Below are 27,406 nucleotides of genomic sequence, written 5' to 3' on the forward strand. Positions count from 1 at the left end.
GGTTGCAAGTGCTAAACCTCGGCTTCGCTCTGCACTCATGCGTTTATGCGCTAGTAAAGCGGTTGAAATGAGGAGGAGAAACTTTTTATGCTGCTGTCCTTAGTGCTCTTTATGATAGACCTAGAGACGTTCTTTAAGAATTTTGGAAGTTCACTGCGTGATGGTGAAACTCCTGCAGCCCAACATTTATGTGGCCTTAGTTGTCGATGCAAACCACGTTTGGTTCTCCAGGATGAACTGGCGTCATTGTATCACCTAATTCGGCTTCTAACGCAATCTCAAAGGACGTGTCTCACTACTATTCGTTCTATACATAGTCGTGAGTGGTCACCCCAACGAATATAATGCGTGAACTAACTAGGTACTTTTTCGATATTGACACTGGAGTGGCATTTGATTTTGCTTCGCTCCTCGATAGTGTCGTTAAGACAGCTGCCCATGACGAGTTTCTGACAGCTTTTCAAGGTGATGAGGTATCTGACATTGTAGTATCTGGATGGGCTTCCCAAAAGAATTTTATATTCGATTTTAGTCCTGATAGGAGATACGATAACATCTATGGTGAATGAAGTGATGCAGGTGATACGCACCTCTCCCTCCTTTAAGGACGGAAAAATTGTTTTCATTTCCAAAAAGAAGGGATGTCTGTCCGTGGATCAAGTCCGATTGAATTTTGATAGTAAAATCATAGCGCGAGCGATAAATATTCATTTGTCAGTTTTGCTTGCTGACATTGTCGCGCATTATCGAAGTTTCCTCTCGAGTCGTATTCTCCTGACAATCCGTTGCTGAATGTCGTGATCTTATCTCGACTGCTTCCGTTATTTCTGTGTCGGCAACTTCACTTTTTATTCATTTTAATCATGCATTTGATCGAGTTAGTCATTTTCTTTATCGATCGTTGACGGCTGTTTGTTTTAATGAGGCCGCACACGGATATTAACCCATCTAATTATTGGTATACAGGCGTCTATTGACGTGAATGGTCATCTTACTCCCCCATCGAAGTGTGTTGAGATATCCTGCAGGGGAATTTACTTTCTACGTCGTTATTTGTCCTATCTTTGTCCTGATTCGGGTGATGCTGAGGGAATTTGATTAGGAAATGAGACAAAGTAGTAAAGGAGTTTTGCTATTTGGGGAGCAAAATAACTAAAGATGGTCGAAGTAGAGATGATATAAAATGTAGACTGGCAATGGCAAGGAAAGCGTTTCTGAAGAAGAGAAATTTGTTAACATCGAGTATAGGTTTAAGTGTCAGGAAGTCGTTTCTGAAAGTATTTGTATGGATTGTAGCCTTGTATGGAAGTGAAACGTGGACGATACATAGTTTGGACAAGAAGAGAATAGAAGCTTTCGAAATGTGGTGCTACAGAAGATTGCTGAAGATTAGATGGGTAGATCACATAACTAATGAGCAGGTATTAAGTAGGACTGGGGAGAAGAGAACTTTGTGGCACAACTTGACTAGAAGAAGGAATCGGTTGGTAGGACATGTTCTGAGGCATCAAGGGATCACCAATTTAGTATTGGAGGGCAGCGTGGAGGTTAAAAACCGTAGAAGAAGACAAAGAGATGAATACACTCAGCAGATTCAGAAGGATGTAGGTTGCAGTAGGTACTGGGAGATGAAGAAACTTGCACAGGATAGAGTAGCATGGAGAGCTACATCAAACCAGGCTCAGGATTGAAGACCACAACAACAACAACAAACATTTGTCCTATTTTTGGAACCTTATTTGCGGTCCATAGTTGCTCGACTGTGTGGCTGGTCCCTACTGGGAGAACGGTTCATCGTTCGCACATTTGCCGATGACGTCATGGTACTTCTTCGTACTCCTGACGACATACCGGTGCTCAAGGACGTTTTGGCTGCATATTGTCGTCTTACGGGAACACAGATCAACGACCGGAAAAGTCGGTTACTCATTCTGCGAGAATCTGATACGATTGAGATTCCAAGGGCTGTGGCAGCCGCTCCTTATCGATCGTTGGACGTAATAACTGATCGTTGTCTGATGAAGGCGGCTGCATTAAACTGGAAGTGCCTCACTGACAGGATTCAAGGAGCTATACTTGAACAAGTGCGACGCTACCTCTCGTTAGTTCATGAGATTCGTAATTTTGAAACTTTTATGTGTTGAGCAAAGCCTATTTTTGGTTGCCTAAATTTTGCCCTTCCTGCGATGATGTCCCGAAAGCTGCGATTATCGGGCAAATTTATGTTGCGAAACTCTATTTTTCGGGTGCTCCATGAGGTTATGGCGGGACTCGAGCTGATGGGACGTTTGGGCCTACCTGATGTTCGGGCCAAGGCTTCTGCTTTATTTCTTAGACGCAATGTTTTAACGTGTCTTCACGTCCCGCAATCACTTACAGCTCACCTTTTTGCCTGTCTCCGACCTGCGAACTTACATCCTCCAACAGACGTTGGTAGGATAAATAGTAAACAGAGACTTATTCGTGATTTTTTTCTTGATGTAAGTTATTTGTGGGTTCATATTCTTTCCCAGTCACATCTGTCTGTCCAAAAGCTGTTAGAGTCGCTGGACGTTTCCAAGTCGTGCTTCCTCTGTGGAACCAGAGACAGACAGGAAAATATTTTGGTAGAACGTGAACCTATCTCCTTTTCCGATGGAAGTGGCGTCCTCGTGGTACCAAGTCGTTCATACCCTTTTCCCCATCAACGTTCGACTTTTTTGCATTGACCTTAGTGAGACAGACCGATACGGTCGTTGCCATGGAACGGATATGTTATGTGATCTGCTGGTCGCCTGCGGACATATACCCTGGAGTTGGCTGTAGCGACAATTAGCGTTCTTGCAAGAACGATCGAAGCGGAAATCTCCAGTGTGATTCTCCTACGTCCCTATTGAACCTTCTTTTTCAGAACGAAGTAAAACACTGTTACGTAGCATGTCGGGCAAAATGTTCATTACATGGTGGCGAGCTTGTGCCTTTTACCAATAAATGGCAAAGGATGCCATGCTATCGTGAGCTTTTTGCGAACATGCTGCACTTGGTATTTAACCGTCAAGGAGTTGGATAAAGTGTGAGGTCCCTTTTCCGTTCGAATGTTTCATTCTTGTTACCTTGATTTTGGTAAAATTGACAAAAAGAAAAGAAATAAATAGACGGAGCGAGTGCTGGAATAACAGTCTTCCGGCTCGCTCTGAAGAGGGCTGAACGACATACCTCTGAAATATTGGAAGAAGAAGCTGAATCTGTGCGGCTGCTCACAAAAAAATTAATGAAGCGCAGTACTTTTTGGTTGGTTGGTTTGAGGGTTTAAAGGGACCAGACTGCTACGGTCATCGGTCCCTCAATACTTTTTATATTGACGATGGTGCTAAGTGGAGCTGCCATCATAACACTGAATATCTAAATATCCTATCGTTTGTGAAGCAAAAGTACCATTAAAGCAGATGAATAATACGTGATTTTTGGAGCTTTTCGCTTTTACCTGTACGTGGACTTTGTCGCTAGAGCGACACCCCTGGTATCCCAAAATAATCTTAAACACAAGAGCAACAGATTCCTTAAGTAACCGCACTAGTTCTTGAATCATGAAACATCCCCAACTGTAGTCAGCTAAAAGACATTTAATAAAAGCGTTTAAAGTACAATTTGAACCAGTTACCAAGGAGCGTAAGGCTGAACAAAACAGGATTTAATAATAACGGCAATTACTCTTATATGCAATTTACTATAAAAGTTGGCCACAGCACCTGGCTAATGAAGCAATATCAACCAATGTACTAGCTTACCAAACGAGCCAGATATCAAAACACCTGCAGGTATCACGATTTAATTTTATAACTCGTTATCTAATTTAAAATTTATGTTCAGAGGGATTTCATCGGAACACATTAAAGAAAAGAAACAATCTTGCTACACGCTTAAGCGATAAGGAATCCAATAAAGACAAGTGCACTATCAAACAAGTATACTTTAGGTAGTGTTCCACTATATGTGCTCATAAGCCGAGACGAGAAGTACAAGCATTGTATAATGCACCAAAAAACTACTGCATAATTGCACTAACTGACCAATATACGAGGGCTATTCGGGAAATAAGGTCTGAAGGGGTTCCAAAATGGTTCAAATGCCTCTGAGCACTATGGGACTTAACTTCTGAGGTCATTAGTCCCCTAGAACTTAGAACTACTTAAAACTAACTAACCTAAAGACATCACAAACATCCATGCCCGAGGCAGGATTCGTACCTGCGATCGTAGCGGTCGCGCGGTCCCAGACTGTAGCGCCTAGAACCGCTCGGCCACCTCGGCCGGCGTCCAATGGGTAGAGAAACCTAAACAACAGTGAAAATCCGAAGTTGCTTTGCCCAGATGTGGTGGGCAGTGTCTCTAGCAAGCTTGTCGATGCGTCACGTTGACCTTTTTATTTCTGAGCACCCAGTTCTAAACATTCATGATGGTGTCTGATTGTTCTATATCGTGTCTCCCTACCACTTTCGCGCAACGACGCTCTGAGTTTGTTTTTTAGGGAATTAACTAGTTTGAACCAGGGACCTGTTGCTGGTAAGGAAACGCCAGACCACACATGACATGTAGAATTCAGAAGAGTTCAGTGAGACTAGCGATGATATAACCAAATACTAAATGATCTCAGCGTCAGTTCCACTGCACTCCCTGTAAAAGAATCTTAATACTAACTAAATATAGTGGGAAGGGTTCAAGGCTTTCCTATTTTTAGTTAGCTGGTAAAATAACGAAGAAAAAGCAGTTAAGTTTACCATTGATAATTTTATTCTACTCACAAAACATCGATTATAAATCGCAATATAGATAAAAGGAAATGTTTCAATACAGGATGGTAAAAACCAACTGCGTTCAACAAAAAGTGAACGAATATTTCCTGAGTGGTTTTCCGAGTTCTACAATGGATCGAAGGATGACCTAAGCCATATCACATCTATAATCTATGTTTAAATTAAGTTTCACAAAAGAGAAAACTATCAAAATGGTCTATAGTGACTCTCAATGATCTTTAATTACTAATCTAACCTGTCGCAAAATTACAGTGGTTGATGTGGCTTCTCAATAACTATAAAATAGAAAAATCATCGCCTTTCAGATCTTTACTTCAAGTGGTAAATGTCAACACCATGAGTTTTAATTAACGATCGACACTACTATTACGCAAAAAGGAGGTGTAACAGATGAGTCCTCTGCAGTTCTGAGTGAAGCCTTATGCGCTCAAAAATGCGGCATCGCGTGCGTTCATTACCTTGTCGGTGTTTAGGCAGCGTCAGGGCGACAGCGGCCGGCGCACCAGCCATCCAGCTCGCCGTCTCGGAAGCAACTCTCCTCTAACTTCGCCTTATTACAATTTAAAGAAGTTGGTTTAAAAAAACTATCTGGCTATGTTTTCATCTGACCTATCAGGGTCTCAATGTTAACCTTAAGCTCCGCCTACAAAAATTCTATCTATCCAATGAGAAACGTTATACTTTTCGTGGTGGGACAATGTTTTTAAAGTTTGCAACGTAACAGAGAAGCGAAAAAGTCTCACGCTAAAACTTGCAGTTGGTGTGGTCCTTTTAGCATTATCGTACGATCTATACTGTTCTTCTGGAGGGCTCTATCTTTTAACATGGTCTGGGCGGTGGCCCTAACGTAACGGAGACGCGAAAAGGTCTCACGCTAAAACGTGCGGGTGATGCGGTCATAGCGGTAGGCTGGCGACGTGGGTGTCCAGTCCGTCACTTATCGTAGGGCCTTCTAGCTCAACACAGTTCTGCTCTCGGCTTCTGTTCTCGTTTCTCCCCTTGGTACTGCGTCTGTCTCATGCTGCGAAGGTATGACATGCATTTAGGCATTCTTGTGTTAGTCTGTGGCATTCCATTTGCCTACTCGTTACTCGTATTACTTTGGTTAATTTAATGTCACGATTTATTCGGAGCTACGTGACATACTACTGGATTTGCTTAACATGTCAGGGTTTTCATGGAAGGTGTTGGATTTGTCTGACACCTTACACAGTGAGCACGTAAAGCTGTCTGGAACAATAGTGTCTGCTGCCATGCACGGGTGCCCACTGCGATGTTTGCCCTGTTTTCACGCGTCCCTACGTAACGTACCTGTCATGCATTTCCTTCTTTATGACAATTCTTGACGGCACACTGCAGAGGCGAAGAGGACGACCCTGCAGTGTTTTGGATGGGAAGTTTTTGACCACCTACCATGAAGCCTGTACTTCGCTGGCTACGAACGCAACATTTTACCACAGACAACGAACCACACACCAGCGTAGAAAAGTGGCGGAAAGCACAGGCGGCTCACGTCTATGACGGGAGTATTGGAAAGCTGGTGCAAACCTAACACATATCTAAGCCGGAGTGGCGACTATGTAGAGAAGTAACTCGAAGCTGTAGCAAACCGTAGCAAATAAAACGTTTTTGGTTTCCCCCCATTCGGTGATCGATCGGACCTTACATTCCAAATAGCCCTCGTACCTTGCGCAGAGCGACGTGATTTCGTAACTAGTGTGCGGAACACATGGTAATTAGAGAGCAGCCGAGTAACGGCAAGAAATGTTGCACCTAGAAATCGGTCTACTCTCTCCATTCGAACACATCAGGGAGAGAGCTAACCACCACTTGTCATGGAAATGTAGAATAGCCCTGTCTGACCACACACTCACATAGGCTAAGCCACGGAGGCCGGACAGATAAGCCTAGAGCATATGCGTCTGACATGCCATGCCACAACTGTTTGGCGAGCCCACTCATTTTAATGTCAGCCAATCCCACCACGGCCTTAAAGGCGTACAGTTAAATCCATATGGCTCGCTTTCGGATCAGATCTCCACCACCTCGTAAACGACGTGGAAATTCGGCTAACAACTGTCAAATCAAGTTGAAAATGGGAACTTGTGTTAGAAAATCTGTGAAATATTACAACTGTACCTTAATAGTTATAAGTCGCACTTTACTCCTAGTTAGCACTCTTATAAATTTTCATTCCGGTTGACCCCACAGAATCATTCTGTTTATGAAAGGACAACGATTTCGCCAGACTACTGTGTATCGGATGTTTGTCTTATTTATTCCAAGAGCAATATCTGTCTGCAAGTTACTGTCATATTCAAATAAGTTACTGTCATATTGAAATAACTTACAGGAATGCACTCGAGGGATGTCATCGACAACAAACGATATTTCGACAGGTACACGCTTTTCATTTTTAAGGTAAAACTGTCAAGTTACTTTTAAATGCTTTTGCTTATGTTATAACCAAAAACTGAACAGCAGTACAATAAAACATTTGACACAGTCAAAGTTCATGATTGTGTAAGGATCATACAGAATGCTGACACTGTATTCAAATGATGGAAGTGACGCTAATTCCAGCACCCAGTTTCTTTTTATTATGATTCTGTTAACAGCTATGAACTTTGATGCTGTCAAATATTTTGCTGCTCTGTCGTTCGATTTTTGATTATGTCATTGTAACATCCCTAAGGCAAGATCATTAAATCATGATGAACACGTCATCGTAATGCTTACTGTTCGTAAATAAGGTAATCGGTTCCGAAATATAGCCGAAACGAGATTCGAAAGTGTACTTGTACTGCAAAAAATGATAGTCTCCTCTTGTACACAACTGTAGGTAAAACAATATAGGCTAATTTGTGATGAGGTTTAGTGCAAACAACTGTGACTCTGAAACGGTAATATGTACTCACTCACTATCTGCCTAAATGGGAAGTTACAACAATAATTGCTACAAGCGATACCACCGCCAGTTATCGCAATAGTGTAATAAATTAAGACACACACGTGCTCTTATTATTACCTAAATGTGTCACCTACACAAAGCAAATGAATCCCCTCCCGACTCAAAAGCAATCTTTCATATAAAGAAAAAAAACTTTCTTGTTAAATTTAGAAAGAAAGCGTATGTTACAGTTTGTGCTACTCCGATTGTGACTCGAATAGCATATTCACAACAAGGTAAAAGTGTCGCTACAAGTTAATGCTTAACTCTTCAACTTTTAGACTGCCTAACTTGACTAAAACTGTTAACACAGCCTTCCCTGTACGGTAAATGAAACAATATTGCGCTCGGAATGATGATACACGTCAGAATACTGCATAACAAACCACACAAGATCGATTCAGTAAAATCACAGTACGTACAAAGCCGTTAAATGTTTGTTTAACTGATTTATGAACAGCCCTGCAGGATACACGGCGTCAGTCCCCTCGAGCACTAATTCACACATTAGGCGAGCCCATGCCACGTCGTGTGCTCGCGGGGGCCCTACGCATTGGACACGTGCACCAGTTTCTCTGGCTCTTCAGTGTATTTTAGATATCTGTATCTATCTACATCTATGTCTACATGCCTGCTTTGCAATACAAACTTAACTGCCCGGCAGAGGATTCATCGAACAACTTTCATACTATTTCACTACCCCTTATCTTATTACGTTAATCATTTCAGCCTATGTAGGTGGGCTTAAAAAAGATATTATTTCATTCGGAGTAGGAAGTTAGTGATCGAATTTTCGTGAAAAGATCTTGCGAATGGTCCTCGCCGATACCCCAGGAGCAACTGTGTCCCTAATTTGCTGGGAAGTGGCGGTGCGGTCCCCTACGGCACTGCGTAGGATCCTACGGTCTTGGCGTGCATCCGTGCGTCGCTGCGGTCCGGTCCGACGGGCACGTGCACCTTCCGCCGACCACTGGCGACAACATCGATGTACTGTGGAGACCTCACGCCCCACGTGTTGAGCAATTCGGCGGTACGTCCACCCGGCCTCCCGCATGCCCACTACACGCCCTCGCTCAAAGTCCGTCAACTGCACATACGGTTCACGTCCACGCTGTCGCGGCATGCTACCAGTGTTAAAGTCTGCGATGGAGCTCCGTATGCCACGGCAAACTGGCTAACACTGACGGCGGCCCACAGCCCTCTCGCAGTGTCCAGAGCAAGTATGGTGGGTCTGACACATCGGTGTCAATGTGTTCTTTTTTCCATTTCCAGGAGTGTACATTGTACCGCACATGTATAGTAACTTTTTAAAATTTATGTGGTTTGTGTCTAATGGCTTGTTTATTTTGAGTTTTAACAGATTCTAATGATGGCAACTGCCGAAACTAGTTACCCTTGCAAACAACATGGGGTATGGGGTGAGGGTATTTTATGCCCACCTTTCAAAAAAATTGTAACTAGGTCAGTTACATTATATTTTAAAATTTCTAAAAGAAATGTTTTTTGTTTTTAATTATTTCTTCTGCCAGATTCCACATACATTATAAATTTTTCAGTTAAACTGAAGCCATTGATTTAAGTCTCCGTAGCAGATGTGACTTTCCCCAATGAATGTCGTATTCAATATTTCGAAGTTCAAGGTCTTATTGCACATCAATATTTCAAAAAAAAAAATGGCTCTGAGCACTATGGGACTCAACTACTGTGGTTATTAGTCCCCTAGAACTTAGAACTACTTAAACCTAACTAACCTAAGGACATCACACACATCCATGCCCGAGGCAGGATTCGAACCTGCGACCGTAGCAGTCGCACGGTTCCGGACTGCGCGCCTAGAACCGCGAGACTACCGCGGCCGGCATCAATATTCTTTAAAAAGTATGCTCAGAGTAAAAGACACCAGTGATGAACGAAATTAGCGTTTTTAAAATTTTTTGGGGGCCTTACGAAGTCCGTGGAACACGTAATTGAAAGTGCGTTGCTGTTGCTAAGTGTGTGCTAAAAGGTAGCCTATTTTCAGTTTCTTGGTCGTGCTAGCACACCAATACCACTTTAAAAAGTACGTTGTTAATATAATACAGCAACAGTAAACTAATTTTGCACTTGCGTAAAAATTTCTCGGATCACTTGTCGCGCCAGATACGAATAAAATTCCAAGCGTTCGATGATTTCGTACATTATCTTCGCCTGACTGTCATGAACTGGCAAGTTTCCCTCTTTTATACCCACAGAACGGCATCAGATTGGCTGGATTACGTCAAGGCAAGGAATCAGACGTATCTCTCGGGCAGCCAGAAATGTTACAGAAATGTTGCGACTGGTTAAAAACAATCTCGGGCTGAGAGTTCCGGGAATTTATAACATTCCTCGCGAGCGTGGCGAGAGTTACGTCGGCCAGTCTATACGTACGGCTGCCGATCGTTGCGTCGAGCATCAACGTCACCTGAAATACAGGCATTTTGATAAATCGGCGTTGGCTTTTCTTTCCTATATTGTTATTTCACCTCCTACGCCCCATAAGGAGGGAGGGGGGTGTAAAACTCACTGCTATTCAGCCAGACGAATTAAAAAATTTACAACGAGAAGTACATACGAAATATGAGGGTGTTTTCTGTTTAAAATTAAATAAAATCAAAGACGGAAAGTTGAAAAAAAGGGAAAAGTATACATTTTAATCACAGCACGGGAGATGAAATTCTTCTGATAAAAACACCGAAGCATAAGTGTCTCTTATATAGGAAAAACTAAGGTGGATAGTGGGAATTGCAGTTGGTGGGAATCATAGAGGGTGAGGAGTGTTGTGTCGTGTGGATAGGGTAGTGGCTACAAGAAGAAACGAATGGAATAGATGGAGAAGTAAAAGAAGAGAGGAGCCTGATATGGAGTGGGATAGTGGGTAAGAGTTAAAGCTGGTAGGAGGGATAAATATCGGGGCGTAACTCATTGTCTGGGAGTGGGAGTTGGTTGAAGTTGCGTTGAGGTAGGATAGGGGGTGTGAGTAGGTTTAGGGACGGTGTGTGTGTGTGTGTGTGTGTGTGTGTGTGTGTGTGTGTGTGTGTGTGTGTGAAGGTGTGGCAACATATCAGGACTGGTGATCAGAGGGGAGACAATGGGGTTATTGGAATCCAGTTTGTGGACAGTATAAGAGATGCGCAGGTGTTCGACGTGGATGAGGAGTGGTGGGAACTTAATCAGACGGTAGAGGATCCCAGTGGGGGAAGGTAAACGGTAGCGAACAGCAAGACATGGTGTTAAAGGGTTTGTCGGGACCTGAAGAATTTTGGTTTGGATGATACCCAAGCAACATTTGCATAGCAGGGGATGGGTCGGGTCATGGTTTCATAAGTATGAAGAACAGTGGTACAGTGAAATGTCAGTAGTTGGAGTAGTTGAAGTCAATGGGCTGTTGGGTGGCTAGTAGGGGAGGTTTCCACGTGGGTCACTCCAAGAAATTATAGTGCGTTTTTTAGCTGGATAGGACGGTTATAAATGTGAAGGTAGAAGTCATGGAGGTGGAAGGTGCGAGTAGTTCGTCCTACAATTATTGCCTGAGTTTTGGAGGGGCTGATCTTGAAGAGCCATTGATTACACCACGAGGTAATCTGATTTACGTGGTTTGGAGGGATTGTTTGGATTTCTGGACGGGAGGGTAGGGTCTCAGGAAAGTGGTGACATCAGCACACTGAAGGAGGTGGACTGGTGGGGGTGACTTGGGCGTATCAGCTGTGCAGAGGAGATAAAGGACAGGAGAGAGGAAAAAAAGTGGTTCAAATGGCTCTGAGCACTATGGGACTTAACACCTGAGGTCATCAGTCTCATAGAACTACTTAAACCTACCTAACCTAAGGACATCACACACATCCACGCCCGAGGCAGGATTCTAGCCTGCGACCGAAGCAGCAGCGCGGTTCCGGGAGAGAGGACAGAGCCTTTAGGCACTTCTGCAGTGGAATGGAAAGTATGGGATTTGGTATTGCTAACAGTGAAAAAAGATGGGTGATCAGATAGGATGGATGCTATAAGGTGGACATAGTTAATGGGAACTACGTGTGTCTCGAGAACAGAATGCCACACGCGGCCATAGGATTTTTCTAGGTCAGGAAGACACAAATAGCGGATTTGCAGCAGCTGAGTTGGTGTGAAGGGTGAGGTGCAAATTATGGTCATCACGGTAGAAACTGGGACGGAAGCCACACTGGTTGCTGGCAAGAGGGATGTGTTGGTAAAAATGGTAACTGATGCGTCGATAGAGGATAGATTTGAAGACCTTGCTAAACACTGAGTTGGGGCAGATGGCGAAGTAGAAGCAGTTATCGGTAAGAACACAAGCTGCGACATGGTTTCGAATAAAACAGTTACCCAAATATAGAATAAATTTCTTTTACTTTACGTTTGTGGTCACAAATATTTTGTCATCAGACTACCGGTTTCGGTCTATAATGACCATCTTCAGATGTGTTCTATAAAAACATGTCCTAATGTACTCCAGCCATTGTAGCACAGTCAAATGTTAGATACAAAATTAGCACCAGCAGCGTCAAATATATGCAAATAACAGGATATGCAAGAGTCATCTGTTATTTATATATATTTGACGATGCTGTTGCTAACATTTGGCGATACCACCTACTATGGTTGCAGGACATTAGGGCATGTTTTTATAGAACACATCTGAAGATGGTCACTATAGACCGAAACCGGTAGTCTGATACACTACTGGCCATTAAAATTGCAACACCAAGAAGAAATGTAGATGATAAACGAGTATTCATTGGACAAATATATTATACTAGAATTGACATGTGATTACATTTTCACGCAATTTGAGTGCATATATCCTGAGAGATCAGTACCCAGAACAACCACCTCTGGCCGTAATAACGACCTTGATACACCTGGGCATTGAGTCAAACAGAGCTTGGATGGAGTGTACAGGTACAGCTGCCCATGCAGCTTCAACACGTTACTACAGTTCATCAAGAGTAGTGACTGGCGTATTGTGACGAGCCAGTTGCTCGGCCACCATTGACCAGACATTTTCAGTTGGTGAGAGATATGGAGAATGTGCCGACTTGGTCAGCAGACGAACATTTTCTGTATCCAGAAAGGCCCTTACGGGACCTGCACGATGCGGCCGTGCATTATCCTGCTCAAATGTAGGGTTTCGCAGGGATCGAATGAAGGGTAGAGCCACGGGTCGTAACACATCTGAAATGTAACGTCCACTGTTCAAGGTGCAGTCAATGCGAAACGTGTAACAAATGGCACCTCATACCATCACGCCGGGTGATACGCCAGTATGGCGATGACGAGTACACGCTTCCAATGTGCGTTCCCCGCGATGCCGCCAAACACGGATGCAACCATCATGATGCTGTAAACAGAACCTGGATTCATCCGAAAAAATGACTTTAAATGCGAACATTTTTAGGTTAGGCTTTACCGTGACTGTTATTGACATTAAATGAAACAACAAGTTTACTGGTACCAGACACCGTCAACGGTGACTGGTAACAGTAAACGTGTTATTCATTTAACGAAAAAATGACGTTTTGCCATTCGTGCACCCAGGTTCGTGTTTGAGTACACCATCGCAGGGGCTCCTGTCTGTGATGCAGCGTCAAGGGTAACCGCAGCCATGGTCTCCGAGCTGATAGTCCATGGTGCTGCAAACGTCGTCGAACTGTTCGTGCAGATGGTTGTTGTCTTGCAGACGTCCCCATCTGTTGACTCAGGGATCGAGACGTGGCTGCACGATCCGTTACAGCCATGCGGATAAGATGCCTGTCATCTCGACTGCTAGTGATACGAGGCCGTTGGAATCCAGCACGGCGTTCCGCATTACCCTCCTGAACCCAGCGATTCCATATTCTGCTAACAGTCATTGGATCTAGACCAAAGCGAGCAGCAATGTCGCGATACGTTAAACCGCAATCGCGGTATTCTACAATCCGACCTTTATCAAAGTCGGAAACGTGATGGTATGCATTTCTCCCCCTACACGAGGCATCACAACAACGTTTCACCAGCAACGCCGGTCAACTGCTGTTTGTGTAAGAGAAATCGGTTGAAACTTTCCTCATCTCAGCACGTTGTAGGTGTCACCACCGGCGCCAATCTTGTGTGAATGCTCTGAAAAGCTAAACATTTGCATGTCAGAGCATCTTCTTCCTGTCGGTTAAATTTCACGTCTGTAGCACGTCATCTTCGTGGTGTAGCAATTTTAATGGCCAGTAGTCTAATAAAAAAATTAGTGAGCACAGACGTAAATTAAAGGAAATTTATGCGTACGAAGTATGCGAGGTTTAAGGAAAAGCAGTATTTTGGATGTTTTCCAAAATAGTCACATAATCCTTGGCAATAATGTGAGCTTGCACAGTATCTATGGGTCCACGGAATACAGAAATATGGCAGCCGTAATTATCACCGAACCCAGACATATTTCACTCTTAGATCATAAACTCGGCCAGAAGTTTTAAACTGTGTGAAACAAGACTCATAAGGTATAAGCGAGTGCAGGCTTTCTCGGCGAATTTCTTATATGAAGTCTTCACGGGTTGTCAGCTGAGTAGCATCGACGTCCCATAGCAACTTTTCGATGGAAACGTTGCTTCGTACGACGATGGTACTCGGCTGACAACCCGTGAAGACTTCATATAAGACTCATACGATCAAATGACATTTTTCCATCTCTCCACAGTCAGGTTTTATGGCTTCTGCACCACGTTTTTCTGTTACGGACGTCTGAGTTAGTGATGAGTGGTTCTGGAATTACAGCCCAGCCTGCAATTTCCTGCTTATGGAGCTCCCTTATTGTTCTTTTGGTGCCGACACGGTTCGTGAGTGCTCTGCAGTGACTTTTGGAGCTGCCATCCTCTTACTTTCCGTCAAATTAATCTTGAACTACCGTCTGTCAACACATGCTTCTGTCCCCGTTGTGGCTTAGCGGTTTGAGTTTTTCCGCTTTTCTGTGTCCGATATAAATCTTCGGTAGGGTGCCTCTTGAAACACAAAACTCTTCGGCTGCCTTGGTTTCAGAAGCTCCCTCAATACGAGCACCGACAATTTTCCAGCGTTCGAATTCACTTAGCTCACACATAATTCGATCATAGCCACACATAAAACTGTTGTGACCAAGACTGATATTTGCAGCGTACTGAGGACGTTGCGCAGGTGCAGCTCCTGATCAAACACAACAGTACAGCCGGCAGGCTTGGCTAACATCTCCATGTATGTTCAAGCGTGTATTTCTTGCGAAGTTAACGTATTTTCGCCCAACCCGTGTACTGTAAGAGAACAGGAAAAAAGGGTTGTAGATTCAAGTGTTGTCATTCGTCACAACATTTGCTTAGGCACTTCAGAACCACTGAACCATGGCCTAAATAGAAACTGAAATCAGTTATACGTCATATCTTTTAGAGGGTAGTCTGGCGGAAATAATGTAATTACTGGTTTACTCGTAGCATTATAGAGTATAACACCATAGTTAAGGTTACTGTTGCTGTCGTTATCAGGTTAATTGTGGTGTCTCCGTCACAGTAGGAGGTGCCAAACGACTGTAATTTCCGAAACTGTCACCCTCCAAAAGGTTGCAGAACCATTAGTAAATTACGCTCGTTAGAGAAAAAGCAAGTACGTCAGTAGCATTATGCAATCCATTTGGCTACGATGAAAGATACTGTAATATTGTACGCTATGTGTATCATTTAAATAATGCATTATAGTGTATTAAAGCTGTCTAGGCATTACGACGTATGAAGTAGTGGATGAAAGCTGCTACTGAGTGCTGCAAGAGAAAGAGCTACGGTATTTTTCCAGGTAACTGCTTTTCCAGTAATATTCGTAATAACCTGACTTGAAATGCATAAAAAATAATCTGAAAGTAATTCCCGTAATTAAAAATATAGGTAGCACCACACGCTCCACGCTTTCGCTGGTACAACATTAGCTGATTACAGAGCGATCTTCCACTATAATTGCATCAAGTCAGTACTCGACAAATCAGACAAAATACAGCATATTTCCGTTGGAACCAGAATCGCAGCTATGCTGTCGGTACCGATAAATTATCTGCTCTTCAAATCAGCGGAGATGCATCATCATATTCGGTCTCATCTACTGATGGACAAATCTACTTTGTTGACAGTCCAAATTATGGAGATCCCATCCCTCCCCAAATCAAATGAGCTAAAGGAGCTTCGTAGGCGCAGCCCTTAACCCTCTAACTGTGCTGTTGTATACACCATCACCTGACTGACTATCCAGTTGACCACACTAACCAGCACCACAAATTTCTTTTGTTGAGATACTCAGTTCTTAGACTATCTATCTGCTCCGCAAAAATTAAAGGCAAGTATTAACTGCACATGCGAGACATTTGTTCTGGACACAGAGCGCGACATGTTGGCTGTATAGATTGGTGAAGGTTTGAGGATGAGGCAGAGACCTCGAGGCTGGTCGAAAAAGAAGAGCATTTCCAAGACCAAAACTCTATGGATCCTCAAGTAGAGTCACTTTTCGAAAATAATGGAGACGATCACGAAATACACAAGATAACCTCCCAAATGGAGTGGCGAGATGCGATTAAAATACTCGTTGTCGGATCGAAAATAACTGATCAGCCTTATGTGATAAGTGCCTCCTCTGGTCCTAACATCCATGGAGAACGGTAATACTGCCTCCCTAAGGGCACACCAGAGTCTGCTGCAGAGGCAGTGTTCATTACGCAAGCTTTCCAGCCCGTCCAGACGCTTCAACTGAAAAAGATCGCGCATCATATACTGCTCATTTTAGGGATGATCGTACCGAGCAGTTGATCTCAGAGTAGCACAGATGAAGAATTCTAGTCAAGACGGACTCGGAAATCTACGTCATGTAAACGTAAATCTCAGAATATTTCGCTGCCAATTAGGATCAACTGTGATTAGCACAATTTCGAGGATCAAGCGAAGTTCTGCGCAAGTACAACGTGAAAATAAGTTAATAATAAAGATATTTTTAACACTCTCACATTGCTGAAAAGCAGTCTTTCTTCTATCTGTAGTGGGGAGCCGGCCGATGTGGCCGAGCGATTCTAGGCCCTTCAGTCCGGAACCGCGCTGCTGCTCCGGTCGCAGGTTCGAATTCTGCCCCGGGAATGGATGTGTGTGATGTCCTTCGGTTAATTAGGTTTAGGTTCTAGGGGACTGATGACCTCAGATGTTAATCCCATAGTGCTCAGAGCCATTTTTTCTGTAGTGGGGTAGTCAAGGGCCATATACAGTGTGTGTTCGCTCTCAAATCGGCCGCAACACCAGATGTCACCATGTTTCGTCAGCTGCCAGTCCTCGGCGGAATTGGGTCCAAAGGTAAATACGACCAGCATGCAGTGTTCGGGAGCTCGGAATGATACTGCTTCTTTTCGTTTACTTTGCAGTTATGTGACTATGTACATGCTTTTAGGCTGCAGAGGAGGTTTTTGAACAAGTTTTTGGTTAACGTTTGCCACCTTTACATCTACATCGATACTCAGCAAGTCACCGTACGGTGCGTGGCAGAGGGTGCGTTGTACCACAACTAGCCCTTTCCTTTCCTGTTCAACTCGCAGATAGAGCGAGGGAAAAAAGACTGCACGTATGCCTCCGTATGATCCCTAATTTCTCGTACCTTATCTTCGTGGTCCCTAGGCTAAATGTATGTTGATGGCAGTAGGATCGTTCTGCAGTCAACTCCAAGTGCCCGTTCTCTAATTTTCTCAGTAGCGCTTTTCGAAATGAATGTCTTCTTCCCACCAGGGAATCATTTTAAACTACGTGACTGTATGCAGTACACTAATGCTCTATCCGTACATTAAGGTTTGTTTCTTCTATTCATCCGCATTAACTTACATTTTTCTACATTAAGAGCTACCATTCATCAAACCAACTAGAAATTTTGTCTAGCTCATCTTGTATCGCTCTATAGTCACTTATCTTCGACACCTTCCAGTACACCACAGAATTATCAGTGGACAATCAGAGACTGCTCCCCACCCTGTCTGTCAGATCGTTTATGTATATAGGAAATACCAGCGATCCTATTATGCTTCTCTGTGCCACTCCTGATAATATTCCTGTCCCAGTGGACACTTCCCGCCGAGATCGCCATACTGGGCTCTAATACGTAAGAAGTTTTCGGGCCAGTCACATATCTGGGATCCTGTTCCGTATGCACGAACCTTCGTTAAAAGTCTGTAGTGGCGTACTATGTCGCGTGCTTTTCGGAAATCTTGAAATAGGGAATCTACCTGTTGCCCTTCATTCATGGTTCGCAGTACATCACTTGTGAAAAGAGCGAGCTGGATTTCGCACGGGCTAAAGCCGTGATGATTCGTGGACATGAGCTTTCCGGTCTCTAGGAAATTTATTATATTCGAACTCATCTATATCTACATGGATACGCTGCAAATCACATTTAAGTGCCTGGCAGACGATTCATCGAACCACTTTCACAATTCTCTATTATTCCAATCCCGTACAGCGCGCGGAAAGAACGAACACTTATATCTTTCCGTACGAGCTCTGATTTCCCTTATTTTATCGTGGTGATCGATTCTCCCTATGTAGGTCGCAATCAACAAAATATTTTCGCATTCGGAAAAGAAAGTTGGTAATTGTAATTTCGTGAGAAGATTCCGCCGCAACGAAAAACGCCTTTCTTTTAATGATGTCCAGCCCAAATCCTGGATCATTCCAATGACACTCTCTCCCATAATTTGCGATAATACAAAACGTGCTGCCTTTCTTTGAACTTTTTCGATGTACTTCGTCAGTCCTATCTAGTAAGGATCCCACACCGCTCAGCAGTATTCTAAAAGAGGATGGACAAGCGTATTGTAGGCAGTCTCCCAAGTAGATCTGTTACATTTTCTAAATGTCCTGCCAATAATACCCAGTCTTTGGTCAGACTCCCCCATAACATTTTCTATGTGTTCCTTTCAATATAGGTTGTTCGTAATTGTAATACCTAGGTATTTAGCTGAACGTACGGCTTTTACATTAGACTGATGTATCCTGTAACCGAAGTTTAACGAATTCCTTTTAGCACTCATGTGGTTGACCTCACACTTTTCGCTATTTAAAGGTCAACTGTAAATTTTCGCGCCATTCACATATCTTTTATAATTCGTTTTGCATTTTTTTATCTTCTGATGACTGTATTAGTCGATAAACGACAGCGTCATCTGCAAACAACCGGAGACGGCTGCTCACATTGTGTCCCAAATCGTTGATATAGCTAAGGAACTGCAAAGGGCCTATAACACTATCTTGGGGAACTCCAGAAATTACTTCTGTTCTACTCGAAGAGTTTCCGTCAATTACTACGAACTGTGACCTCTCTGACAGAAAATCGTAAATCCAGTCGCATAACTGAGACGATATTCCATGAGCTCGCAATTTCACTACGAGCCGCTTGTGTGGTACAGTGTCAAAACCGTCCCGGATACCCTGAAATAGGGAATCGATTTGAAATCCCTTGTCAATACCACTCAACGCCTCACGGGAATAAAGAGCTAGTTATGTTTCACAGGAACGATGTTTTCTAAAGCCATGTTGACTGTGTGTCAATAGACCGTTTTCTTCGAGGTAATTCATAATGTTCGAAAACAATATATGTTCCAAAATCCTGCCGCATACCGAACGATATGTGCCTGTAATTTAGTGGATTACTGCTACTACCTTTCTTGAATATTGGTGTGACCTGTGCAACTTTGCAGTCTCTGGGTACGGATCTTTCGTCGAGCGAACGGTTGTATATGATTCTTGAGTATGGAGCTAATGCATCAGCGTACTCCGAAAAGAACATAACTAGTATACAGTCTGGACAGGAAGACTTGCTTTTAATAAGTGTTTAAGTTGCTTCACTACTCCGAGAATATTTACTTCTATTTTATTCATGTTGGCAGCTGTTCTTGATTCGAATTCTGAAATATTTACTTCGTCTTCTTTTGTGAAGGCATTTCGGAACGCTGTGTTAAGTAACTCTGCTTTGGCAGCATTGTCTTCGATATTATCTCCATTGCTATCGCGCAGTGAAGGCATTGTTTGTTTCTTGCCGCTAACATACTTCACATACGACCAGAATCTCTTGGGATTTTCTGCCAGGTTTCAAGACAAAGTTTCGTTGTGGAAACTGATATAAGCATGTCGCATTGAAGTCCGCGATAAATTTCGAGCTTCTGTAAAAGATCGCCAATCTTGGGGATTTTGCAACTGTTTAAATTTGGCATGTCTGTTTCGCTGTTTCTCAGAATATGCTCTAGATTTCTGCAGCAAACCGATAGTAAGGACGTTGGTATGTAATTTTGTGCGTCCGTTCTTTTACCCTTCTTATACATAGGAGTCACGTTCGCCTCTTTCCAGTCGCTTGGCACTTTGCGCTGCTCAAGAGATTCGCGATGAATGCAAAAAACAATATGAAACGTTCAGTAACAAATAACGAATGCCTACAGCAGGGTCGTTGCTATGTACCAAACCACACACGAGCAGGATGTGCGACTGAGACTTGGGGCGCTTTGGTTCGCTGGTTCCGTGTAGGAAGCACTCCGTATCACACGACATTTCGTTTAGCACTGCGGTGCGGCATTTATCGGCCGCCATAACTCCCTTCAGTTCGGCAGAATCATGGTGTCAGGGTCGTTGTTTGTTGTCGTTGTATGAAGGATGCTCAAAGGTCCAGTGGCTGTTTGCAAAAAAAGAGGTAGTCTAGCCTTTAAAACTATGGCAGAAGAGAAGAATTCTCAATATATGTCACATAATCGACGGGTACTGAAGATTTGCTTTGGAATGACATTACAATATCACGCAGAAAAAAATTTAAAGATTTACTGTCGGTTCCAGCAGTTTTCGATAGAGCTGAACGAGGAGCATAGAGACTAAAAAGTACGTTGGTTAAGTCAAGGAACATCCGTGCAACGGGTTTTCGATTTAAACCCGGTATTGACAAATTTATGAACGAAAACAAAAAGCGGGAACAAACAATCGAGCATTCGTAATGGATTGCAGAGCTCGCGTTTTACGTGGATTTGACAGCACTCAGTAAGACGCTGAAAGATGAGAAACAACTTATATCTGGTTCGATGGGGATTCATTTGCAAATAAAATCGCATTTTAGAAGGGACAAATTCCGGCAAACCCAGTCCAGTTTCACTCACTGGCATTAAAGAAAACGCGAGGTTTGGAGAATTCATTGTTGCCTTGAAAGAATTGCAAGAATAGTTTTCCAATCGTTTTGTGGACCCTGCTCATCTTACATGTGTTTTCCAGACGTTTTGCCGTTCCGGATAAAAGTGCCCCTGTGGATCTAAAGATGTAATTGTTTGATCTTCAAGGTAATTGCTGCTCTAAAGACAATTTACTTTAAAAGTGTCTAGAACATCTACATTGCTTTCCTCAAGTAGATTTTGCACGTGTCCATAATGACGTTGCAGAAGTTCTACGACATATTCAATCAACACATGCGTGTGAAAGCCATCTTTTCGATTTTGAAGTTAAATAAGTCATGATTACGTGTCAATCTGAATGCGAAAATCTGTGGTACGATTCCAGAACGAAGTTTTCACCATGCAGCAGAGAATGTGCTGGCAGATTAAAACTGTGTGCCGGACTGAGACTCGAACTCGTGACCTTTGCTTTCGCAGGCAAGAGCCCTACCATCTGAGCTATCCAAACACGACTTAGGACCCGTGCTTACAGCTTCAATTCTGCCACTACCTCGTCTCCTTCTGCGAAGTTTGGAAGGTAGGAGACGAGGTACTGGCAGAACTGAAGCCGTAAGCACGGGTCCTGAGTCGTGTTTGGTTAGCTCAGACGGAAGCCGGCACGGTAGCTCAGCGTGTTCGGTCAGAGGGTCGGCAGCCCTCTGTAATAAGAAAACTGAGTTAATACATGAACAACGAATTTTAACAAGCGTCATGGGACGTCCGCTCCGAACAAATTCAACGACCAAAGACGAACAAAACGAGACAAAAAAAAAGAACCAGTAGAGCACTTGCCCGCGAACGAAAAGGTCCCGAGTTCGAGTCTCGGTCCGGCACACCGTTTTAATCTGCCAGGAAGTTTCATCTGTGGTATGGTTTGTGTTTGTCTGAGTGCCAACACTTTGTGCGAGATAAAAATTATATCTCCAGCAAGCCAAAATAATTATACAATTCTGAAAATTTCTCGTGTTTGTGACATATCATTGCGAAATGTGGAATACAAAACCAAGACATATGCAGTGCGACTGCACTGCAGTGGGACTGCACTGCAGTCCCTGTCACGCTCTATGACTAAAATTAATTTCTTTTAATCATCAGTTGTAATATGGGGCTAACTGTATGATATGCACATAAAAAACCAGTACAATAAAATAAAAAATCTAGTTCTCGTCTAGTCTTAAAATAATTAAGTATTTATACACGTCACCAGCTGCTGTAAAAATGTTATTGAACTGTGGTCCTCGGTTCGGTCTGTAAGGATCATTGTCTGACACTGGACAAAGAATAATTTTAACACGTTGATTTCTGATGTATTAAACATAGTTGCCTTCATATTGAGTCAAAGAGTGGCGTTATTTAAGAGGGGCTTTCAATAAGTAACGCAACACATTTTTTTCTGAAACCGGGTTTGTTTTAGTCAGGATTGCAGTACACCATAATATTCCCCGCTCTATTTGGCTGCAAAACCCTATTTTTCAATATAATCTCGGTTCAGTGAGACGGCCTTACGCCATCTTAATGGGAGGGCCTGTAGTACCACTCTACTAGTCGATGTCGGAGCCAACGTCGTGTGGAATCAGTAACCTCCCAGTCAGCCACTTTACCGCAGGGGTAGCCGGGAGTCTAAGGGGGCACCTTGTCACGGCCAGCACGGTTCCTTCCGTTAGAGGTTCGAGTCCTCCCTCGGGCATGGATGTGTGTGTCGTCTATAGCGTAAGTTAGTTTAAGGTAGATTAAGTAGTGTGTAAGTTTAGGGACGATGACCTATGCAGTTTGGTCCCATAAGATCTTAACACAAATTTACAATTTTTTTTTCAAAGTGGTTCAAATGGCTCTGAGCACTATGGGACTTAATTTCTAAGGTCATCAGTCCCCTAGGACTTAGAACTACTTAAACCTAACTAACCTAAGGACATCATGCACATCCATGCCCGAGGCAGGATTCGAACCTGCCCGCAAAGTCCTTTCTTCATTGGGCCAAACAGATGGAAGTCGGAAGGTGCGAGATCCAGAGGGTAAGATGGATGAAAAGAAGAGTCCAATGAAGATTTGTGGGTTCCTCTCGGGTGCGTAGTCTTGTGTGCGACGTTGCACCGTCATCAAGAAGAAGTCGTTCGTTTGTATTTTTATGGCGACGAGAAAGCTGAAGTTGTTTCATACTAAATGGAAATGACTTTACCAGTTGAGGGTCAACTTTGAACTTTTTTCCGGAGGAGAAGCAGTGTGGCGCCATTACACGGATTGCCGATTTGTTTACGGTTCGAAGTGATGAACCCACATTTCATCGCCTGTGACATTCCGGGGATGTTCTCTTCCCAGGGTCTGGGTGTTTGTGTTGCCCTCATTCGTGACAGTGGCTACATTTGACTGTGAAAAAAATTGCACTGTGTCAAAATTGCGACTTTGTAGGCGTTGATGACTGCGTAGTTGAGTGCTCCACAAATGAAACATCATCATCATCGCCTGTGACTATCTTAGATAAATAATTGTCACCACCAGCCTCGTAGCGCACAAGCAGCTCCGCACAGATGGTCCTTCGTTGCTCTTTATGGTCTGTCAGGCGATGAGGAGTCCAACGGGCACACACTGGAGTACCCAAACTGGTGGAGAAGGGTTTGGGCACTACCAACAGAGACATCCAGTTGGGCAGAGGGGTATCTGACAGCAATCCGTCGATCACCTCGAATCAAAGTGTCCACGCGTTCCAACACTGCAGGAGTGACAGCTGAGTGCGGTCGGCCAGCACGCGCGACGTGGGACAGGTGTGTACGACCTCGTTGTTTCGATGGCAGACGCCTCACCCAACGACTCACCGTGCTTTCGTTCACTCCCAGGCCTCCGCAGACTTTCTGCAAGCGCCAACGAGTTACCTGCAGTGCTCTGGTTTTCGGCCAAAATAAACTAAGTCAGTAACAGTTCTCTGCTTGGAACGCACCTCCTTTATAGGCTCCATTTCATAAGCTATGTAGCGCTGCCACCTATCCGAACTTCATGAAAGTACAGGAGCTCAAACAGGAATATTCCACGATGTCCGACAACAAATTTCGCATTTTTTTTCAACCGACTTTTTTCCCTCCAGAACAGGCCATGAAGGCTCAACGGTATTGAGCGGCCACTGTGTCATCCTCAGCTCATAGGCGTCACTAGATGCGGGTATGGAGGGGCATGTGATCACACCGCTCTCCCGGCAGTATCTCAGTTTCCGAGACCGGAGCCGGTACTTCTCCATCAAGTAGCTCCTCAGTTTGCCTCACAAGGGCCGAGTGCAACTCGCTTGCCAGCTGCGCTCGGCAGACCGAATGGTCACCCATCCAAGTGCTAGCCCAGCCCGACAGTGCTTAACTTCGGTGATCTGACGGGAACCCGTGTTACCACTGCGGCAAGGCCGTTGGCTTTCAACCGAAATTGCCTGAGAAAAAAATGTGTTGCATTACTTGCTGGACGCTCCTTTACACTGCGAAATTTAAAACTTTCCTGTCAAATAGATGGTTCTGTCTATTTCCAGGCCATCTGGAGGATGTCAATGACTCGCAGCCACAGTATTTCGGTGCAGAGTCTTCTGTCCATCTCCAGTACTGGCTGAGGTACGGTGACCTTTGCTGTCAGCCAAATACTGGAAACACTTGAAATATTCCCACGGAAAGAGGCAGAGTACAAAGGAGGACATGAGGTTAAACTGGTCTTTCATCCTCCACCAAAAATCTCGGCACTTCTGGGTTCATTTGAAGAAGACTTAGAGCTTCCCAAAGCAAGTGTTCATAAGATTCCATGTGTATGAGATCGATCATATAAAGTACGAACGAAGCGCGCTGTTCAGGAGCAATGTCATGCAACACCAGTGACATACGTGCCTCCTCCAAACCACCAAATCCATCGCAGAATCCCGTATTGCTAATGGCCGTTCCATGAAAGAGAATGATACAAATATTTCAGCCCATATTTCAAGCTTTTAGAACACTGTTACCGATAACTCAGTGGGAATACGACTCTCTGAGGACCTGATCAACTGGGACGGGCATTCTCAGTTAGATAACGCAAAGAATCTTGTTAAACAAGAACACAGTGCTCTGCGTAGCTGGCATCGTTCTGCGATTTTTCAATATGAAGATGCCCAGTCTGATACAGTAGATGAGACGACGTTTCATTACAGCAAGACACAGCCTTGCAGCATGTGCGCATGTGCTCTAGCAATACATGCGCTGCGACAACTGGACACACGACGCATGAGCCGGAGCGCTTGTAAACAGGGCAAGGCAGCACACGCAGGATACATCTGAAGATGGCCAGAAGACTCTACGCCAAAATATTGTAGCAGTAAAGTTGTTCACATCTTGCAGCTCAAACGAAATTTCATGGAACAGTGTTTATGTTGAACGTTGTAAGACAACGGGCGAGTGATAGGAACCTTCGACCATTGGATTCATATGCATATTTATATTGTGTACTGTATTTTCAGCAGTATTTGGCTTGTAAAGCGGAAATTAGGTATCCCAGCCCCTAGACAACGAAGCCAGCCAAAAATTTCAATATTTCAACTGAGTCAGAGTGTAGGTAGTTGAGGGCTACTCATTACATTCTCTATTCGAAAGCCTGCACCGTCACTAACGCACTTTTGATAATATTTCGGCAACTATTTTTAATATGTGAGGAAGCAATATGTTTACATGACTTTTTTTGCAGTGTCAGAAGATGGTGCACGTACCTAGACTTCTAACACATTTCGATGAATTTTAAACAGAGCCTGATGGTGTATGTAAACGTGTCTTTTATTAAACAGCACCAGCTGCAAAAATATTTCACAGTTTGTATACTTTACTTCACTTAACTCGATCCACATCCCTAACTGCTCTCCATCGTTATTTATGGAACACAGTGTTCGTGTCTACCCATTTCGTATCAATTCGGCTGAAGGGAGCTGTAGCACGGGTGAAATATGTGCATCAGTATTCCCTTTACTGTTGGCTATTTCAGATGTCAGTGAGTGTCAGCTGTTCTCGCCGACTTCTGTACCAAAATAAATGGGTGGGAGTGTTAGTGGCGACCTTCACCTTGCAAGAGACAACGAGCTGACGTCGCGCGTAACGCAAAGCAATTTGCGAAAGCCGAGCGGTGCTGCTAACGGGCGCTAATTGTGAGAGCACGGGGCCTGAGTGAGACTGTGGTCCAACAGCTGCGACAGGTTAAAACAGGACGCCGGCCGAGATCCCTGCCTTTCGCGGGCGTTGTTGCCGACAACGCAGTCCGAACGTGGCTTGCGGACTGACGAACGTCCTACACAGCGACTGCAAATCGAGTTTTTTCATACAGTTCTGGGGCAAAAATAATCGTTTGGAAGAACTTCTGAGGAAGGAGAAACCTGGGGAGATTTTTGGGGAAGAAAATTTCTGTGCCGGGGAAACTGCGGAAGTATTTTATCTGCTTAGCCTTACTACTAATGCCACATGGTGCACTTCAAACAGCAGACACTTAGTTTTGGGGATATTCACAAAAATTTCACTCTATCTTTAGATTAATCGATACACCCTTCCTTTTGTGCAGATGCTAAGCTCACCGCAGTGAAACATCCCGTGACATCACTTTGAGGTGGTCAGTCCCAGTTTCGATCGTTTGGTATGTCTGTCGTCTTTCGTTGCCGCATCAAGTTTTGAGAAGACACTATATTGCATTTCGTCGTTGTAGGTGAAACTTGTATCTGATGGGTTTTGTATTAAAAGGCGTGTCATATAAATGAGTGCTGTTTCAAATAATAGTGATATCTCGAAAACGCATCGGTATTGGTGTGATTTATTATAATTAAATATACACTCCTGGAAATGGAAAAAAGAACACATTGACACCGGTGTGTCAGACCCACCATACGAGAGGGCTGTACAAGCAATGATCACACGCACGGCACAGCGGACACACCAGGAACCGCGGTGTTGGCCGTCGAATGGCGCTAGCTGCGCAGCATTTGTGCACCGCCGCCGTCAGTGTCAGCCAGTTTGCCGTGGCATACGGAGCTCCATCGCAGTCTTTAACACTGGTAGCATGCCGCGACAGCGTCGACGTGAACCTTATATGCAGTTGACGGACTATGAGCGAGGGCGTATAGTGGGCATGCGGGAGGCCGGGTGGACGTACCGCCGAATTGCTCAACACGTGGGGCGTGAGGTCTCCACAGTACATCGATGTTGTCGCCAGTGGTCGGCGGAAGGTGCACGTGCCCGTCGGCCTGGGACCGGACCGCAGCGACGCACGGATGCACGCCAAGACCGTAGGACCCTACGCAGTGCCGTAGGGGACCGCACCGCCACTTCCCAGCAAATTAGGGACACTGTAGCTCCTGGGGTATCGGCGAGGACCATTCGCAACCGTCTCCATGAAGCTGGGCTACGGTCCCGCACACCGTTAGGCCGTCTTCCGCTCACGCCCCAACATCGTGCAGCCCGCCTCCAGTGGTGTCGCG

General features: G+C 44.2%; 1 protein-coding gene and 1 pseudogene across 2 annotated transcripts in view; both read right to left on the minus strand.

Annotated features, from left to right (window-relative positions):
* LOC126278462 (CD151 antigen-like) overlaps nucleotides 1–27,406 on the minus strand; it is a 1,693,623-nt gene that overhangs the window by 548,369 nt on the left and 1,117,848 nt on the right. The window lies entirely within an intron of this gene.
* LOC126279237 (5S ribosomal RNA) lies at nucleotides 24,234–24,351 on the minus strand (annotated as a pseudogene).

The sequence above is a fragment of the Schistocerca gregaria genome, chromosome 6 (assembly GCF_023897955.1).
Source record: "Schistocerca gregaria isolate iqSchGreg1 chromosome 6, iqSchGreg1.2, whole genome shotgun sequence".
Classification (NCBI taxonomy): domain Eukaryota; kingdom Metazoa; phylum Arthropoda; class Insecta; order Orthoptera; family Acrididae; genus Schistocerca; species Schistocerca gregaria.